The sequence below is a fragment of the Sminthopsis crassicaudata genome, chromosome 1 (assembly GCF_048593235.1).
Source record: "Sminthopsis crassicaudata isolate SCR6 chromosome 1, ASM4859323v1, whole genome shotgun sequence".
In the NCBI taxonomy this organism is placed as follows: domain Eukaryota; kingdom Metazoa; phylum Chordata; class Mammalia; order Dasyuromorphia; family Dasyuridae; genus Sminthopsis; species Sminthopsis crassicaudata.
In genome coordinates, this window is record NC_133617.1 from 112,265,317 (window position 1) to 112,284,031 (window position 18,715).

The window sequence follows — 18,715 nt, forward strand, 5'->3', positions numbered from 1 at the left end:
CTTCCTAAATTCCCCATTTCTATTAAGAGCACCACCATCTTCCTGATGATCCAGTCTTATAACCAGGATTATAATTTATACTCTAAACCATACTCTCTAATACTGTCTATAGGCCAATTCATTGTCAAAAAAATTGCTTTGCATCTTCTTTCACATATACATATACAGATGCATACACACACACACACACACACACACACACACACATACACACATACACACACATATATTCTTTCTCTCTTCTGATAATAAAACCACCTATTACAGATTCTTATCACTTCACTCTCAGATTATTGCAGTTGCTTATTGGGAGTCTCTCTCCCATTCAATATATTCTCTATTCTATTTTTCTAGGTTTGATTCATTCAATGAACTTTCATTAAATAATCACTTCATGGAAAACATTGTGTTAGCATGGGGAAGATATAAAAATAAAGAATTATATGATTCCTAACCTCATGGAGGTTACTGTTTGGTAAAGGGATAAAATAAGCATAAAGTAATAAAACATACAATTTTATTTTTTTAATTTATCTTAATAGTATTTTGTTTTTTTCCAAAAACACTGACCTCTGCAAAACTTTAAAACATGCAATTTTATACATTAAATATAAAACAAAGTTTATAAGTCTGAAGGACAGAGATATAATTAGGAATTATTGCTCACAGAAAAAGTACCACCAAACAAACACTAAGGAAGTAGAACATACTGACTATATGTATCACTGAGCACCTGAGTTTGAGCATGATGAAGATAGTGATAAAGAAAAAAAATAACTACAATTTGATTCTGAAAGTCTTAACTGGATTTAGCAAAAGTGTTAAACCAGATAAGAAATATGTTGAGTGTAGGGCTATCACAATGTTATTTAAATCTCTCCACATTCTGTGATTTTTTTTTCCTCTCAGGAGAGCTCTGACTTAGGTGGAGTGACTTGGCTTTTGTCCCAGAATACCGAATTTAGAGGATATTGTAGACCTTCAGAAGAATAGGAACAAAGGAGATTAGCATCTATTAGAAAGAACAATTTGTTAATGCAAGAAGGTATTTTTGGAAGTGTGGTACAATTTTTACCTTCTCTCTCTCATTCCTTTTATGGTCTTATGCAAGAGACCCTATCGATGTGGCATCCTAACTCCCACTCTTCAACTAAGGACAAGCGTTATATAGCTGGGTCTGTATGCATGATTTGTAGTACTTGTTCTGGCCATTTAAACAACAACAGTTTTTTGTTTGTTTGTTTTTTGTCTTTCAGCTTTCAAAAATATATTTTGCACTTATCAGCTATCAGTTTTTATACTATATGCATACTATAGTTATCTCTTTCCATATCTTATCATCCTAGTAGAGTACCAGCTCCAAAAGAGTAAGAATGGAAACTTATTTAACTTTTATAATTCTTATCTTTCCCCTCTATTTAGTATTTCAGAGTTTTCCTGAATTCAGCTGGTTTGAACAAAGTTGTCTGCATGTCTCCATTACACTATAAGCTTTCTTGGTCTATCTTTTGCCTTTCTTCATATCCTATAAGTCTGGTACTTAAATGCTTAAAAATGTTTATTAATTGACTGACTATCTTCATAGAGCAGATACTTAAAAAATGTGTACTTGTGTATAACTGTAGAAATATAGATTAGCTGATCCCTGAACATAACTTCCAATTTTAAAGAAAAGCTTCTGATCTTAGATTCTCTAAACCAGTCCTACAAACTTAAAAATATCAATAATTATATTTCACTATAATTGTTTTTTTTCTCAATAATCATATGTTTATTTCAAAATTTGAAAACCATTTCTTTTTCTTGAAAAAGGGTTCATAGGTTTCATCAGATTGGCATAAAGACCAAAAACACAACAAAATATCACACACATCCAAGTCTATACTGCATCTCTCTTGAATTTGCATGATTACAAGCTTTTTTTCTTTGGAATGTGAGTTTCTTGAAAGCAAGGTTAGTATGTTTGCCTTTTTTGTATACACAGCACTTAATATATTACCTGGTCTGTAGGAAATATTAAACAAATAAATTTTAATTGACTACCTTGCTCATTAATTAACTAATTACACCAGTTGAATGACTTTTAGCAAGTACCAAACAAGTAATCACTGTTTTGAGCAACTCTTATATTATGTAAAATTAGCAAAAAAATACATAGATGTTCTCAGGGTGTTATTAGGAAAAATGTCTCCCCTATTCATTCATTCAGCAGTATTAAATGAAATGGGTTTCATTGTTCTGAATTTCTTATAGCAGTTTGATTCCAGAGTCTTCCCATTTTGTAATAGGATCCTCTATATGAGTGATTGATTTAATTATGTTCAAAGAAAGTTACAGAATGCTCAGCAGATATAATTTTCAATGTCAACATTGCTTCAGAAATTCTGCATAGTTTTCTTGCCTTCTGCATTACTGTTGAGGACAAGACTTTAGCCTTGCCTAGCAAACATATTTCCTGGGAATGTGTCAAAAAGATAAGACATCAAAGGAAAATATGTTATCTATTATTCTTCTGAATAGAAGCTGCCAGAGTATACACTGAGCAGACTTGGGCCCAATACTGGGCCACAAAGCCTTTTAATACATCCCAAGCAATTCTGTCAATGGCAATTCTGAGTAACAAAAGAGAGAGGAGGGAGAGACTACTCCTTGATACTTTGCATCCCCAAAGAGGGCAAACAGCATCCAAAGTTTTGGCCTTTTTTAGCCTTGTGCTAAGTGAAGGAAAGCAGTAAGTTCCAAGTGAGCCTGGACTGGTGCACAGTGATTAGATCGTTCTAGCTTTGAAGGGCAACCACACTAAAGTAGACACTTGGAATCCATTATGAAAGATATAGTTTGGGTATATTTCTGATTTACCATGGAAGACAGGCATATTCAAATATACAAAGACACACACACACATACACACACACATACACACACACACACACACACACACGTAAACATTCACACACACCATAACAACAAAATGGGAATCTATAGAGCTCTCAAAGGGGGTCTCCTACAATGGTACCTACAATGTATTTTAAGATTTTTCACACATTTTAGGAAGAAAAGTATCATTTTATGAGGGAAAGCAGTAAGATGACATTAGCAAAAGAAATCATCATCTCTAAAACTTTGGACAAATGAATGACCTCTCCCCTTAGATGTCCTGACCACATTTGTTCTCCACATGTGTATGCCCCATGAAGGATGTCTACACTTTCCTCTGAAGATGCACACCCTTATGAAAGAGTTTCAGATTTGTAAGTTGAATGTTTTATCGTTGTTTTTCTTTTCTATGATATTTTGTTAAACACATTTGCTTTGAATGAAAAGTGAATTTGCCTTCTGACCTACTAGCAAAAATAAATACATCACTGGGGGCTTGTAAGCTATAGTTAGGAAAGCATTATGATAAAATATCTAGAACCTCTAGTGGTTTTCTGGGGGCTTATGAATGAGGGGACACTGGGTGCTACAGTCAAAGGAGAGTCAATGAGTTTCAGCAAGAAAAGTTGAAGAATATCTTCCAGGATGCAACAAATTTTATAGTTATCAAAGAGCATGTGAAGGGGAATAGTAAGATAAAATTGGTCAGGTATCACAGGACCTTGAACAAGAATCATTGAACAATAAGTTAGGACTTAATTTTCATTGACATAATTTGTGTTGAGCAGTGAAATGGCATGATCAGAGCTGGCCATTAAGATTATTCTGCCAGATAAGATTAAAAGAAAAGCATTAAACTGGGAAAAAATATATTCAAGGGTTCTGATAAAGGCCTCATTCCTAAAATATATAGACAATTGACTCAATTTATAAGAATAGATGCCATTCTCCAATTGATAAATAGTCAAAGGATATAAACAGACAATTTTCAGATGAAGACATTAAAACCATTTCTAGCCCTTTGAAAAAGTGCTCTAAATACTACTGATCAGAGAAATTCAAATTAAGACAACTTTGAGCTACCACTACATACCTTTCAGATTGGCTAAAATGAAGTACAAGGAAATGATGAATATTATATGGGATTGGGAAAACTGGAACACTAATACATTGTTGGTGAAGTTGTGAACTGATCTAACCATTCTGTAGAGCAATATGGAACTATGCCTAAAGGGCTATCAAACTGTGCATACCCTTTGATCCAGCAGTGTCTGTACTGGGCCTATATTCCAAAGAGGTCACTTAAAAAAAGATAAAGGTACTACATGTGCAATGATGAGCAACCCTTTTTGTAATGGCAAAGAACTGGAAGCTGAGTGGATATGCATCACTTGAAGAATGGCTGAACAAGTTATGATATATGAATGCTATGGAATATTATTGTTCTGTAACAACAGGATGATTTCAGAAAGACCTGGAGAGACTTACATGAACTGATGCTAAGTGAAGGGAGTAGAACCAGGATATTATTATACAAAATAAGACTGTACAATGAGAAATGCAGATGGATGTGGATCTTTTCAACAATGAGGTGATTCAGGCCAATCCCAATGGTCTTGTAATGGAGAGAGCCAACTATACCCAAGAGAGGACTATGGAAACTGCATGTGGATTAACAATATAGTATTTTTGCTTTTTGTTGTTGTTTGCTTGCATTTTGTTTTCTTTCTGATTTTTTTTTCCTTTTTGATATGACTTTTCTTGTGCAAAATATCTATAGAAGAACTACACATGTTTTACATATTTCAGATAACTTGCTGTCTAGGGAAGGAGGAGGAGGGGAGAGAGGGGGGACAACTGAGAACACAAAGTTTTGTAAGGGTGAATGTTGAAAATTCTATGAATATATTTTGAAAATAAAAATTTAAAAATTTAAAAATAACAAATAAAAATTAAAAAAGCAAAAAAACAAACAAACAAAAAAAAAACCAAGATTACTCTGCTAATAGTGGCAAGAATGTGAGAGAGAAGGAAGAGATAAAAGTGTGTAATGGCGATAAACTGTAACCTTTCACAGTAAGATCTGGAGTGAAACAAGGTTGCCTACTATCACCATTACTATTCAATATTCAATATTCAACGCTAGCCTCGGCAATAAGAGCTGAGAAAGAGATTAAAAGGAATTAGAGTAGGTAATGAAGAAATCAAACTATCACTCTTTGCAGATGATATGATGGTATACTTAGAGAACCCCTCAGACTATGCTAAAAAAGCTATTAGAAATAATTCATAATTTTAGCAAAGTTGCAGGATACAAAATAAATCCATATAAATCCTCAGCATTTTTATACATTACCAACACAATCCAACAGCAAGAGATACAAAGAGAAATTCCATCAAAATAACTGTCGATAGTAAAAAATATTTGGGAATATATCTATCAAAGAAAAGTCAAGAATTATATGAGTAAAATTACAAAACACATGCCACAAAAATAAAGTCAGATTTAAATAATTGGAAAAATATTAAGTGCTCTGGGATAGGCCGAGGGAATATAATCAAGATGACAATACTCCTTAAACTAATCTATTTATTTAGTGCTATACCAATCAGACTCCCAAGAAACTATTTTAATGACTTAGAAAAAACAACAACAAAATTCATATGGAAGAACAAAAGGTCAAGAATTTCAAGGGAATTAATGAAAAAAATAAAAATAAAATGAAAGTGGCCAAGCTGTACCTCATCTAAAACTATATTATAAAGCAGCAGTCACCAAAACCATTTGGTATTGGATAAGAAATAGACTAGTTGATCAATGAAATAGGTTATGTTCACAAGACAAAATAGTCAATAACTATAGCAATCAAGTGTTTGACAAACCCAAAGGACCCAACTTTTGGAATAAGAATTCGTTATTTGACAAAAACTACTGGGAAAACTGCAAATTAGTATGGCAGTAATTAGGCATGGACCCACACTTAACACCATATACCAAGATAAGATCTAAATGGGTCCATGATTTAAGCATAAAGAATGAGATCATAAATAAATTAGAGGAACATAGGATAGTTTACCTCTCAGGTTTGTGGAGGAGGAAGGAATTTGTGACCAGAGAAGAACTAGAGATCATTTTTTATCACAAAATAGAAAATTTTGATTACATCAAATTAAAAAGCCTTTATACAAACAAAACTAATGCAAACAAAATTAGAAAGGATACAACAAATTGTGCAAACATTTTTACAGTTAAAGGTTCCAATAAAGGCCTCATTTCAAAAATTATATTATTACCAGGAGATCACTGTACACTATAACAACAGTGCTTTATGAGGATGTACTCTGATAGGAATGGACATCTTCAACAAAGAGAAGATATAATTCAGTTCCAATTGATCAATGAGGGACAGAAGCAGATACACCCAGAAAAGGAACACTGGGAAATGAGTGTAACCATTTTGCATTTTTGTTTTTCTTTCTCAGGTTATTTTTACCTGATGAATCCAATTCTTTCTGTCCAACAAGAGAACTATTTGGTTCTGCACACATATATTGTATCTAGGATATACTATAACATATTTAACATGTAGAAGACTGCTTGCCATCTAGGGGAGGGGGAGGAGGGAGGGAAGGAAAAAGTTGGAACAGAAGTGAGCACAAGGGATAATGTTGTAAAAAATTACCCACGCATATGTTCTGTCAATAAAAAGTTATAATAAAAAAAGAAGAAAAAAAAATAAACATAATATTGTAGACCAGAAGGAATTTTGTTATTCAGTTGTCCATAATTGATTGAGGGGATGAAATTGTCAAGAATTTGAAAAAATGGAAAAATGTTGATCTTCTGATTTCCAGCTTCAAGAAAGACAGCACATATTTTCAGGCTCTTTATAGGTCCTTAATGGGAAGAAAAGACTAGAAAGGAAAATGTATAAAGGAATCAGTGCCCTAATTATTTCCCAATATCTGGCACTCTATTAGTTGAGCTATAATATATTGCTTCTGATAGAGGAAAGTTCATTCACTCTGCATATTGTTTGATAAATTCTCATATATATACAATTTTATTTGATTAGTTTGCTATCATCTTGTACAAAAATTCTTTGTGAATCTTGTACAAAAATTCTTTGTGAAACCAGTCTTCAGGGGAAAGGAGGGCAAGCCTGAATATTTTCAGTTAAGGAGTAATGATCAGGAATATATCTTCAACACAGAAATTATTTCCTATAGACTAAAAATATTTAGGGGGATAAGCAGATAGATATTGATCATCAGCTTTTCTCTAAGGAAAACACTCATCTGCCTCTAGACCTAGCCTCTTGCTGTCATGGAACTAGTGCACATTATATCTGAACTGCTCTAAGCAATCAGACTATCCATGATTTTCTACAAGTCTTAAAAACTCACAATATCAAAGGCCTTAGTCAGATTGATAAACATTTTGTACAGATGTCTTTTCTGCTCCTGGCATTTCTCCTGGAGTTGTCAGGCAGCAAACACTATACTGACCAATTACCACACTGTTACTCCATCCTGTCTGAAGCCACACTGTCAGATAGATAATTATCTTTCAAATGAAAGATTGGCCTCTTAATGGAGAGTTTGGGAAGAATCTTGCCAGCAATGACTAAGAACAGGACTCTTGTGATTGCCATAGGACAACCTATATCCTTTTTCTTTTATAAAAATGAACAATGGCGGCATCCTTGAATTTCTGGAAATAACTTCCTTTTGCTACATAAACTGGAAGATTTCTTTCAGTTTTTGTATAAGTAGTGGACCTAATATCTTGTAAATCTCAGCTAGAATAGAAACAATGTCAGGTACTTCGACACAAGAGAGCAGCTTAATGACATTCAAAACCTCTTTTTTACTTGGTATTATAGCTAGAGAGGGATTGATTTCTTGGCTTCAGAACTGATTAATTATGATCTGTGAAGAATACTTTATATCATCTATCCAGGATCATGGCCTTATCACTAATCAATGTGACTCCATAAGTGCTGAATAATTAGGACACCAAGGACTTTGGTCCATAAATAGCCTTCAGGGAATCATAAAAACATTTTGGACTGTTACTATCAATATAAAACTTAATTTTATCTGCCTTCTTACTTAGCCAAGAATCCTGCATCTCTCTAAGCTTCCCCAACACTTTCCTTTTATGGAGTTAAAGGCTGTCTTCTTAGAGATGGATGAACTAATCTCTCCCCAATACCTGTGTAGCTCTTATTTTTTGTTTAAAAGTTTTAGAATTTCCCCATCATTTTTTCAACTAACAATGATTTTCATGAATGTTTTGGCCCATATGAATAAATATGGTACTATTCACTAAATCTCTAAAATCGTCCACTCCTTTTCTTCTCTACTGTTGCTAATCATGTTGTTGGCTCAGTTTTTCTCTGAGCCAATTTGTTGTTCAGGCATGAAGAAGCACTCTAAATTGTTAAGTCATGTTGAATGTGAATAATTAACTGGAAGAGAATAAACCTATGATATGTCTAACATTGTGTGTCATATCTTGCCTTCTTCACTCTTACAACCTATCTCTCCTACTTACAATGATAAAACTATTAAATGCCAATGTTTTCTGCAAGAGTGCATACATGAGATTTTATTGTCTTTAGGCAAATGGAAGACAGTGCTGGTGATGAGAAAATGGGAGAGCTTTGCAAGTCTTCAATAATAAGTAACCATTGATGTTACTGTACTGATTCCATTCCTCCAAAGGACTTTCTGCCATGTTTGATAGTCTGTGACTATTCTGGTACTAAAGTGACCTATAATTATTGTTTTTTTGGTACATTGATAAGGTTCTCTAAGTTTTTGTGAATTTTTTCTGGACTTGAAGTCAGGAAGACCTAAGTTTAAATCCTATCTCAAACATTTGCTAGCTATATGAATTTTGGAAATTCACTTAATCTCTCTCACCCTCAATTTTCTCACCTGAAAAATGGGAAAAATGGGTACATATAAGAATAAAGACAGATAATATGTGAAGTGCTTTGCAAACCTAAAAACATTATTTCTCTTACTTCTTTGTCTCCTTCTTCATAATTCTCTTCTTCCTTATGATCATCAAGCTCTCATTGTCCTTCTAGTCCTCCTCCTTGCCTTCCTTGTATTCCTGTTCCTCCTTCTTCTCTCACTCAGGTAATCCATTAGCTTTTATGCTAGGATAAAATAGAAACTATTCTTAGTTTTAGAAGCCCTACATGCCCTAATATCAACATATACTTGCAGCTTAATTAAACATTATTCTCCCAACCACTTTCTGCAATCTAGAAGTTCTCTTTGCTTTCATAAATCCTTATCTGATCCACCATTTCCTCTAACTGTTATTGTTTCTGGGATCACAAATTGCTACTTTTTATATATTCATATTGATTCACTTTACATTTATGATTTATAAAAATTTATAATTATTTATGCATATGATTAGAAAGTAAGTGTGGATTGTCAGTAGAGATTATTTCACTCTCTGTTCTCATATCCTTAATACATTGCAATCTATGTGATACATAGTAGGCTTGTAAAAATACTTTTTATTGACTAATTGATTGATTGACTATAATAATATTTGGCTATTCCTTGAGGAAAAAGGAAGGATCAATTTGAAGAAAAAGTCAACTATATCCTGGCTTATTCTTGAAGCAAACTTATGATGGTCAACATAGGAATAGCAAGTAAGGGGAAGATATGAGAGAGATTACAGGGGTAAAAGACAGGATTTCACAACTAATAAAATTAAGAAGATGACGGGAAGACTAACAAAAAAGCAATAACAACAATATCAAGTGATTTGAACTCAGACTTTAGATTCCAGCCAGTTATTTTTCCCCCACATAAAAATAATTATTTACATTTCTACATTATTTTAAAGCTTAAAATGTCCTTTTTCACAAGCAGTCCTGCAAAGTGGGTAGTACGTAGTACACATGAGAAAATATCTTCCCTCACATAAGAGGACTAAGAGGGAGAGAAGTCATAAATAGTTTGAGAGAATGACTGATTTTATTTGGAGAGCTTTCTGAGATTTATTTAGTTGGTGAAAAGAAAATGGAGTCTCAAAAAGTGAGAGAATGAAAAGCATCATAAAGGAAAGAATGATCAATGATGCCAAATGCTATAGAAAGCTCAAAGAGTATAATAATTGTCTTGAATATAGTACTTAAATGATAGAATTAGAAGAGACCCTAAAATATTATCTAACCCGCCAATCAACCAAAAATATAAATGCATTGAATAAACAATGTAATGAATGAAATGTATTGAAATGAACAAATACAAATGTATGACATATTTTTGACTCTATAAGAAATATAAGGTATGCACTTACCTCTTCCACCTCTTGGCTGTTCCCATAGTGGTTTTAGTGTATCATGAGTTTGCATTAATAAATTGATTATAAGATATATCAAAAAAGGGAAAGGAAATCCATGAAGCCACTGCAACAGCTTTGGTGTTTGTCCATTGTTCTTCAAAAGAATCATGACATTAGGGAGATGATGCCACAATAGCAAAGTAGCTGAACAAATGATGAAATCCACATCTATTTCATGAAGTAAGTGCAACATTATTTTGGGTGCAGGATTGTTATTTTTAAAAAGGCATTCTGGTAGATTTTAACATCATATGAGAAAAGACTAAGCCCTTATATGATCTCCTAAGAGAAAATGAAGGTGAAGGGTCTACCCCTACAGATTTTCAGGCTAGCAAAGTCTGTATAACCTATGCAATGTGTCTGCTGATAAAGAGGCAATAAAGGAGTTCCCTGACATCCTAAAGAAATTGGTTGAAAAGAAATGCTACAAACCAGAACAGTTATTCAATGCTAATAAAACTGTCCTATATTGGAAAAATTGCCTCAGAAGGCATATATTAGAAAAGAAGAAAAGCAAACCCCAGATTTTAAACCCATAAGGATAGAGTAACTCTGGTTTTTTTGTGCCAAAGCTGCCAATGCTCATACTAAAGATAGCCTTGATTTATAAATGTGCTTTGAAAGAAAAAGGCAAATACCAGATGCCTAATTTCTGGATGTTTAATAAGAAAGCATGTATGACCAAAGCAGTTTCCCTTGCCTGGTTCAATCAGTATTTTATGCCAGATGTTGGAAAATACCAGTAAAAAATATCATTTAAGGTGATGTTGCTAATGGATAATGCCACCAGCCACCTAAAAACCCACGAATTTCATGTTAAATCATTTGTTATTGTCATATTTTTATATTTCATTTGCATTTTCTGAGTGTTTTTACTTAATGTTTATCTGCATGTAGCCTATTATCAAATATTTAACATTAATTTTACAATTATATATGGATTTTCCAGATCACTCCTCTGAAGTGGAAGTGATAATTGTAATATATCTTCAACAGGTACACATCTCTGAAATAACAAATGCCAATACAAGGCAGTAAGTAATCATGTTAAAATTAATGGTATAAAGCCCTAAATGCTACTGAGTTCCAGAAGAAGGAGACCTTTGAGGGACAGAGTAATCTGGGAAGATTTCATAAAATAGGATTGACACAATCTGGACTTTGAAAGATAGGTAGTATTGAGACAGACAGAAAAAAAGAAATGGAGAGGCTATTGCAGTTCATTCCCAGAACTTTTGGGCAGAATCATCTATGAATCAACTTCAGGAAGTTCCAAGAGGATTGTAATTTAAGACAATTCTAAAAGAGTTATTTTGCAATCAAATGAGAACAGAAATAGAAAGCATATTGCAAGTGAAGTCAACAAGCCGGATACTTTGTTCAGTACTAGAGATACAAAAACAAAATGCAAAAACAATTCCTAAATTTAAGTAACTCGTAGTCTAATGAAGAGGTTGCATATAAACAACTATGAACAAAAAGAGAAGTAGGTAGATAGATAGATAGATAGATAGATAGATCTAATAAATTAAAGATAACCTCAGAGAGGAAACATTACTGTTTTGCAAACCTTTAAGAGTCATACAAATGTGAGCTATTATTTGTTGAAGTGAATGCAAGAATCATCCTTCTAACATTTGGCCAATTGAGTAATCTAAGTAGGAAATCATTAGCATTGTGCACCTAAACATCTTACTTGAGGGGAAGGAAAACATTGTCATCACATGGGTGAGGAATTGCAAAGATTGAGATAGTACAGACCTGGTTTCTCATTTAAGGAAATTGAACACCACTGCTGATGTTTGCTCTCCTCTTCAGTGTTACATAGTTGTTCCAGTAAGATTCCCATGATATTGCAAAATTGAATACTTTTGCTAATGATTGATTCCAGAGAGAGTGATTATTGTCACAATTAGCTGGGCCAGCATCTCATCATGGCATGTAGTGCTATGCAAGTCTTCCTAGCTGACCAACAAGGGAACAGATCCTCTTTGAAGTGAACTGATTGTAATGAGATTAGTACACTGTAAGTAGTTTAAAAGAGAAAGCACCATACATTATACCATTATAGAGCACAATAGATTATACCATTATAGAGCATTGTCGTAGCATTAGAACCCTTTGCATGTCTCTCTGACCTGCTTTTGGAAGCATTTACAGGGAAGAATGATAACTCCAGCAATCTGCAATTTGGAGACAATTCAGTATAAAATCATGAATTTCCTTTTTTGTCTAGGTCAGCCTTTCTTCTTGTCACATCTTATAAGATCTATAAAGAAGATGTTGCCTTGAAAGCTGGAATGCCATGACTCATTCAAGTTTCATGGTGGAAGTTTGTCCTTCCTCTCTCCTCTCCCAGTCCCCAATGCTTCTTTGCTCCAATTGGCACAGAACATTTATTGGCTTTTTCCACTCAGGAACATCTGGAAGATGGTTTGACCTGGCTAGTCTCACAATGTTTCATGTCTGAAACCTTTCTCAGACCAAATGATCAAAAACACATATTTGACTGAAATAGATCAGGATTAATTGTTGAGGTCCCAACTAGACTTCAACTAAGGCAAATTATATATATGTATATATATATATATATATATATATATGTGTGTGTGTGTGTGTGTGTGTGTGTGTGTGTGTGTGTATGTATTAAAAGTTTGTGATCCCGATAGATTTTGAGTTTGGATATTGAAACAATGCAGCTTATTCCTAGAAACTTGTTGATTTTGTGATACTTCTACCTGTGAATCTCTTTTAACCTATCTGAAGTCTATGTTTCTTGTTGGTATAGGATCTGTGTCCTTATTCCATAAATATGGATCATATTTTATGCTTTAGCCTGAGCCTTCAATGAACTCTGTTTCAATGATTATTTCAATGATGATTTCTAAATCAATATCTCCATTAAGTTACTTAACTCTTACCCAGAATTGTTCAATGTTATTATTTAATATAGTAGAAAAAGTATAGATTTGGAGACCAAAGATTTGAGTTCAAATATTTTTTTACAAATTATGTGAGACTGGACAAGTTATTTGATTTTCCTGATCTTGTTTTTTTTTTTAATCCATAAGATGAGGAGGCTGTAATAGATGACTTTTAAGATCTACCAGAACTAAATTTATGATCCTATAATCCTTGTATCTTCAACAGGATTCTATGTCCTCATCTCAAGCTAAATAAGTCCCAATTAGACCTGATTATCTTTCCTCTAAACTGCCTCACATGGACATTTATGTCCATGTTTCTAAAAAGAGATCCTGGTCAAAAGCATTCATAACTTCAGATTCATCCTTGGATTTCCTCTTTTCTTCATCTTCTTCCTCCAGTATCCTATCATTTGCCAAATCTTATCTTTTTCACATTCACAATATTTCTTATATCTGTCCTTTATTCCTTATTATGACCTTTTGCTACAATATTGTCATGAAAGGAATATGATTCTAATTCAGAAAGTATTAACAACTCCCTGTTTTCTCTGATCTATATATCATATTTCTATGATCTTATCAGTATAGAAATTGTAGTCCTTAATAAGGAGGACTAGAAGCAGTACGGTAGAATAGATATAAAAATAGTCTTTCAAGACCGGAACACTTAATGAAAATTTTGTTTTCTTATTCAAACAATTTTATGTTCCAAATTAATTGTCCTGTTTTCTATTTCCTTTACTCAATATAGCATATTTAATTTATATTAAATTTTATTAAGTGTGAATATATGCATATGTTCAATAAATATGTTTTAATAAAATTAATTTATAAATCATGTTAGGAGAGAAAAATTAGAATAAAAGGGAAAAAGTAGCATAGGAGAGATTGAAAAAAACAAAAAAAGAAGTGAATACAGCATGTGTTGATTTATAGTTAGTCTACATCATTCTTTTTCTGGATACAGGTAACATTTTCTGTTCAAAGTCTATTGGGATTGCTTTGTATCACTGAACGACTAAGAAAAAATCTAGTCTTTTATAGTTGATCATTGTACATTCTTGGTGTTTTTCTGTATAATGTATGCCTGGTTCTGTTTGTTTTGCTCAGAATCAATTCATGTAAATCTTTCAAGCCTTTCTATAATCAACTTGCTGATATTTTTTTTTTATTGAACAATAACATTTCATTATCTTCATATGCCACAACTTGTTCAGCCATTTCCCAAATGATGGACATCTTTGCTACCACAAAAAGAGATGCTACAAACATTTTTATAAATGTGGATTCCTTGTTATGGAATATTATTGTTCTGTAACAAATGGCCAACAGGATGATTACAGAAAGGCCTGGAGAGACTTACATGAACTGATGCTGAGTGAAATGAGCAGGATCAGGAGATCATTATATACTTCAACAATAATATTATATGATGATCAATTCTTATGGACGGGTCCCTCTTCAACAATGAGATGAACCAATACTCCCCAAACTAACCTATTTATTTAGTGCTATACCAATCAGACTGCTAAGAAACTATTTTAATGACCTAGAAAAAATAACAACAAAAAATAAAAGGTCAAGAATTGCAAGGGAACTAATGAAAAAAAAGTCAGATGAAGGTGGTCTAGGTGTACCTGATCTAAAGCTATAATATATAGCAGCAGTCACAAAAACCATTTGGTATTGGCTAAGAAATAGACCAGTCGATCAGTAGAACAGATTAGACACAAAGGACAAAAAAGGGTATGTCTATAGCAATCTAGTCTTTGACAAACCCAAAGATACCAACATTAGGGATAAAAACTCATTAAAAAACTGTTGGGAAAACTGGAAATTAGTATGGCAGAAATTAGATATGGATCCACACTTAACACCATATACCAAGATAAGATCAAAAGGGGTCCATGATTTAGGCTTAAAGAATGAGATCATAAATAGATTAGAGGAACAGTGAATAGTCTAGCTCTCAGATCTGTGGAGGAGGAAGGAATTTATGACCAGAGAAGAACAAGAGATCATTATTGATCACAAAATAGAAGATTTTGATTACATCAAACTAAAAAGTTTCTGTACAAACAATACTAATGCAAACAAGATTAGAAGGGAAGTAACAAATTGGGAAAATATTTTTAAAGTTAAAGGTTCTGATAAAGGCCTCATTTCCAAAATATATAGAGAACTGACCCTGATTTATAAGAAACCAAACCATTCTCCAATTGATAAATGGTCAAGGGATATGAACAGACAGTTCTCAGATGATGAAATTGAAACTATTTCCACTCATATGAAAGAGTGTTCCAAATCACTACTGATCAGAGAAATGCAAATTAATACAACTTTGAGATACCACTACACACCTGTCAGATTGGCTAAGATGACAGGAACAAATAATGATGAATGTTGGAGGGGATGTGGGAAAACTGGGACACTGATACATTGTTGGTGGAGTTGTGAAAGAATTCAGCCATTCTGGAGAGCAATTTGGAACTATGCCCAAAAAGTTGTCAAACTGTGCATACCCTTTGACCCAGCATTGCTGTTATTGGGATTATATCCCAAAGAAATACTAAAGAATGGAAAGGGACCTGTATGTGCCAAAATGTTTGTGGCAGCTCTTTTCATAGTGGCTAGAAACTGGAAGATGAATGGATTCCATCAATTGGAGAATGGTTGGGTAAATTATGGTATATGAAGGTTATGGAATATTATTGCTCTGTAAGAAATGACCAGCAAGGAAGAATACAGAAAGACTTGGAGAGACTTGCATGAACTGATGCTGAGTGAAATGAGCAGAACCAGAAGATCGCTGTACACTTCAACAACAACACTGTATGAAGATATATTCTGATGGAAGTGGATATCTTCAACATAAAGAAGATCCAACTCACTTCCAGTTGATCAATGAGGGACAGAAATAACTACACCCAGAGAAGGAACACTGGGAAGTGAATGTAAATTGTTAGCATTACTGTCTATCTACCCAGGTTACTTATACTTTAGGAATCTAAAACTTAATGTGCAACAAAAAAATGGTATTTACACATATATATTGTATGTAGGTTATATTGTAACACATGTAAAATGTATGGGATTGCCTGTCATCAAGGGGAGGGAGTAGAGGGAGGGAGGGGATAACATGGAAAAATGAATACAAAGGATAATGTTATAAAAAAATTACTCATGCATATATACTGTCAAAAAATTTATAAATAAAATTTTTTAAAAAGCTATATTTCATTCCTTTCCCACTTTCCCAAATTAGCAAGAAGAAAGGACATTTAAAAAATATAAAATATTTTATGATATGCAATTTATATATGTACATATAGAAACAAATAACCCCCATACAAATACACATTCACACAAAATTATTGTTGTCCTTCATTTTCACAGATGATCAAAATAATATCACTATATTAGAATCGAATTATAGTGTGTCTCGTTGGCTGATCAGATCAATATGAACTTAGACTGCTCTGCCACAGGTCGGAATCAAATAGTTCATCTGAACATTTGGAGTAACTTCTCTAATTCTGTGCATCTCATATTTCTTTTGGGTTAATTCAATTTTTTCTTTGGTTCTAGAACACAGCAACTTCTCTAATTAGAGCATGCTATACTAGACAGTCTTGTAATAGTGTCTTCCATGTCATATAAGCAATTAAAATTCATAAGAGACACCACGAATATTTTGTATAACTTTTTCTGACCACCTTGTGAGTGCTTCCTCTCTGCAAGTTCTCCATAAAATATTTTTTTTGCCAAATGCACATTTGACAACATAGCTGAAAATATCATACTAAAAACATGGGGTTAAGCACACAGCCTTGTTTCACTCCACTGATGACTGAGAAATTTTTAGAGCATTGCCCATTATCCAGAATCCAGGCAAACATACCATCAAGAAAGTAATGTACTATACTAATGAATTTCTCTAGGCAACTGAATTTTGATATAATTTTCCATAAGCCCTCATGACTGAAAGTCATCTGACCTTGGTCAGATCTACAAATGTTATATGAAAACCTCTGTTCTGTTCCTGGAATTTTTCCTGGACTTGTGGGGCAATTAATACCATTTCAGCTGTTCCTCAGCCTCTCATGAAACCACTTTGGCTCTCAGGTAGATAACCTTTTTCTAAGTGTAAGGTCAGCCTATTAAGCAAAACTCTGGCAAGAATTTTGTCAGCAGTGACTAAGAGGGAGACCCTGTGTGAATGTCACAGGACAATCAATTTCATTTATTTTTATAAAGATAAAGAATGGAGGCATCCTTGAACTCCTTGGAAATAACTTCTTGCCAAATAAAATTTCAGTCAGCTTTTATATTAGCAATGGACCTCCCACCTTGTAAACCTCAGCTGGAATATAATCATCACCCAATGTTTTACTATGTGAAAGTTGCCTAATGGCATTTAAAACCTTTTCTTCAGTTGGAACTTTAACTAGGAAGTAACTGATTTCTACTTGAGGTACTCAATAGTTTCAGCATTGATTGATGGTGGTCTGTTGAGTTCACTATGGAAATGTTCAGCCCATCTCTCCAGGATGATGTCCTTATCACTAATCAGTGTGACATCATCAGTATTGAGTAGAGATACACTGTAGGTCTTTGGCCCATAAATGACTTCAGTACATCATAAAAATACTTTTGGATTAAAAACTAAATTTTATCTGCCTTTTTATTGAGCCTATATCTCTCTAAGTTTCTATTGTACTTTAGTTTTGATGGAATTTGAAACTATCTTCTTAGAGATGGATGAATTGTGCAACTGGTTCAGCCTATGAAGTTACCATTTTTCAAATAATAGCTTCTCAATTTCTCTGTCATTTTCATCAAGCCAGTCTTGATGTTTGTGAATGTTCTGACCCAGATGAGCAAATACAGTGCTGTATGTGAAATCTCTGAAAATTGCATACTCCTTTTCGGCTCCATTGTTGCCTACTGTGTGTTGGCTCAACTTACTCTAAGTTGGCAACAAACTATTCTCTCTCAAAGAAGAATAATCTGTTGGCATTAATTTTTCTAATAGTCTTTTTGTTGAAGGTGAATTTTCAGGTTGGAGAGGATTAAGTCTATGATCAGTTCAGCACTCTGCATCATATATTGCTTTGGTCACTCTTACAAGCTGTCTGTCTCTTCTTGTAATTACATAGTTGATTAAATGTTAATATTTGCTGTAATGGTAAGTAAGCTTGTTTACTACATTTGTTTGGATTGAAAAACATACAGTAGCTACATAGTACTCCCTTTCACTGGGAAAGAGCCACTCCAGGGAAAAACAAACAAACAAACAAACAAAAAACAAAAACAAAAACAAAACAAACAAAAAAACAAAACAAAACAAAAAAATAAATATGCATCCAGCTTCTATGTCAGTAAGTTGTTCTGCATTTGCCAGCCTTGTTTCATTCAGGGCTGCTATTTGGATGAGATAACTGTTGAATTCTCTTGCAACAAGAGCTATTCTTCAAAGTCTACTACATTTTGTGTTGTCTATAAGTGTATGCCCATTCCATGTACC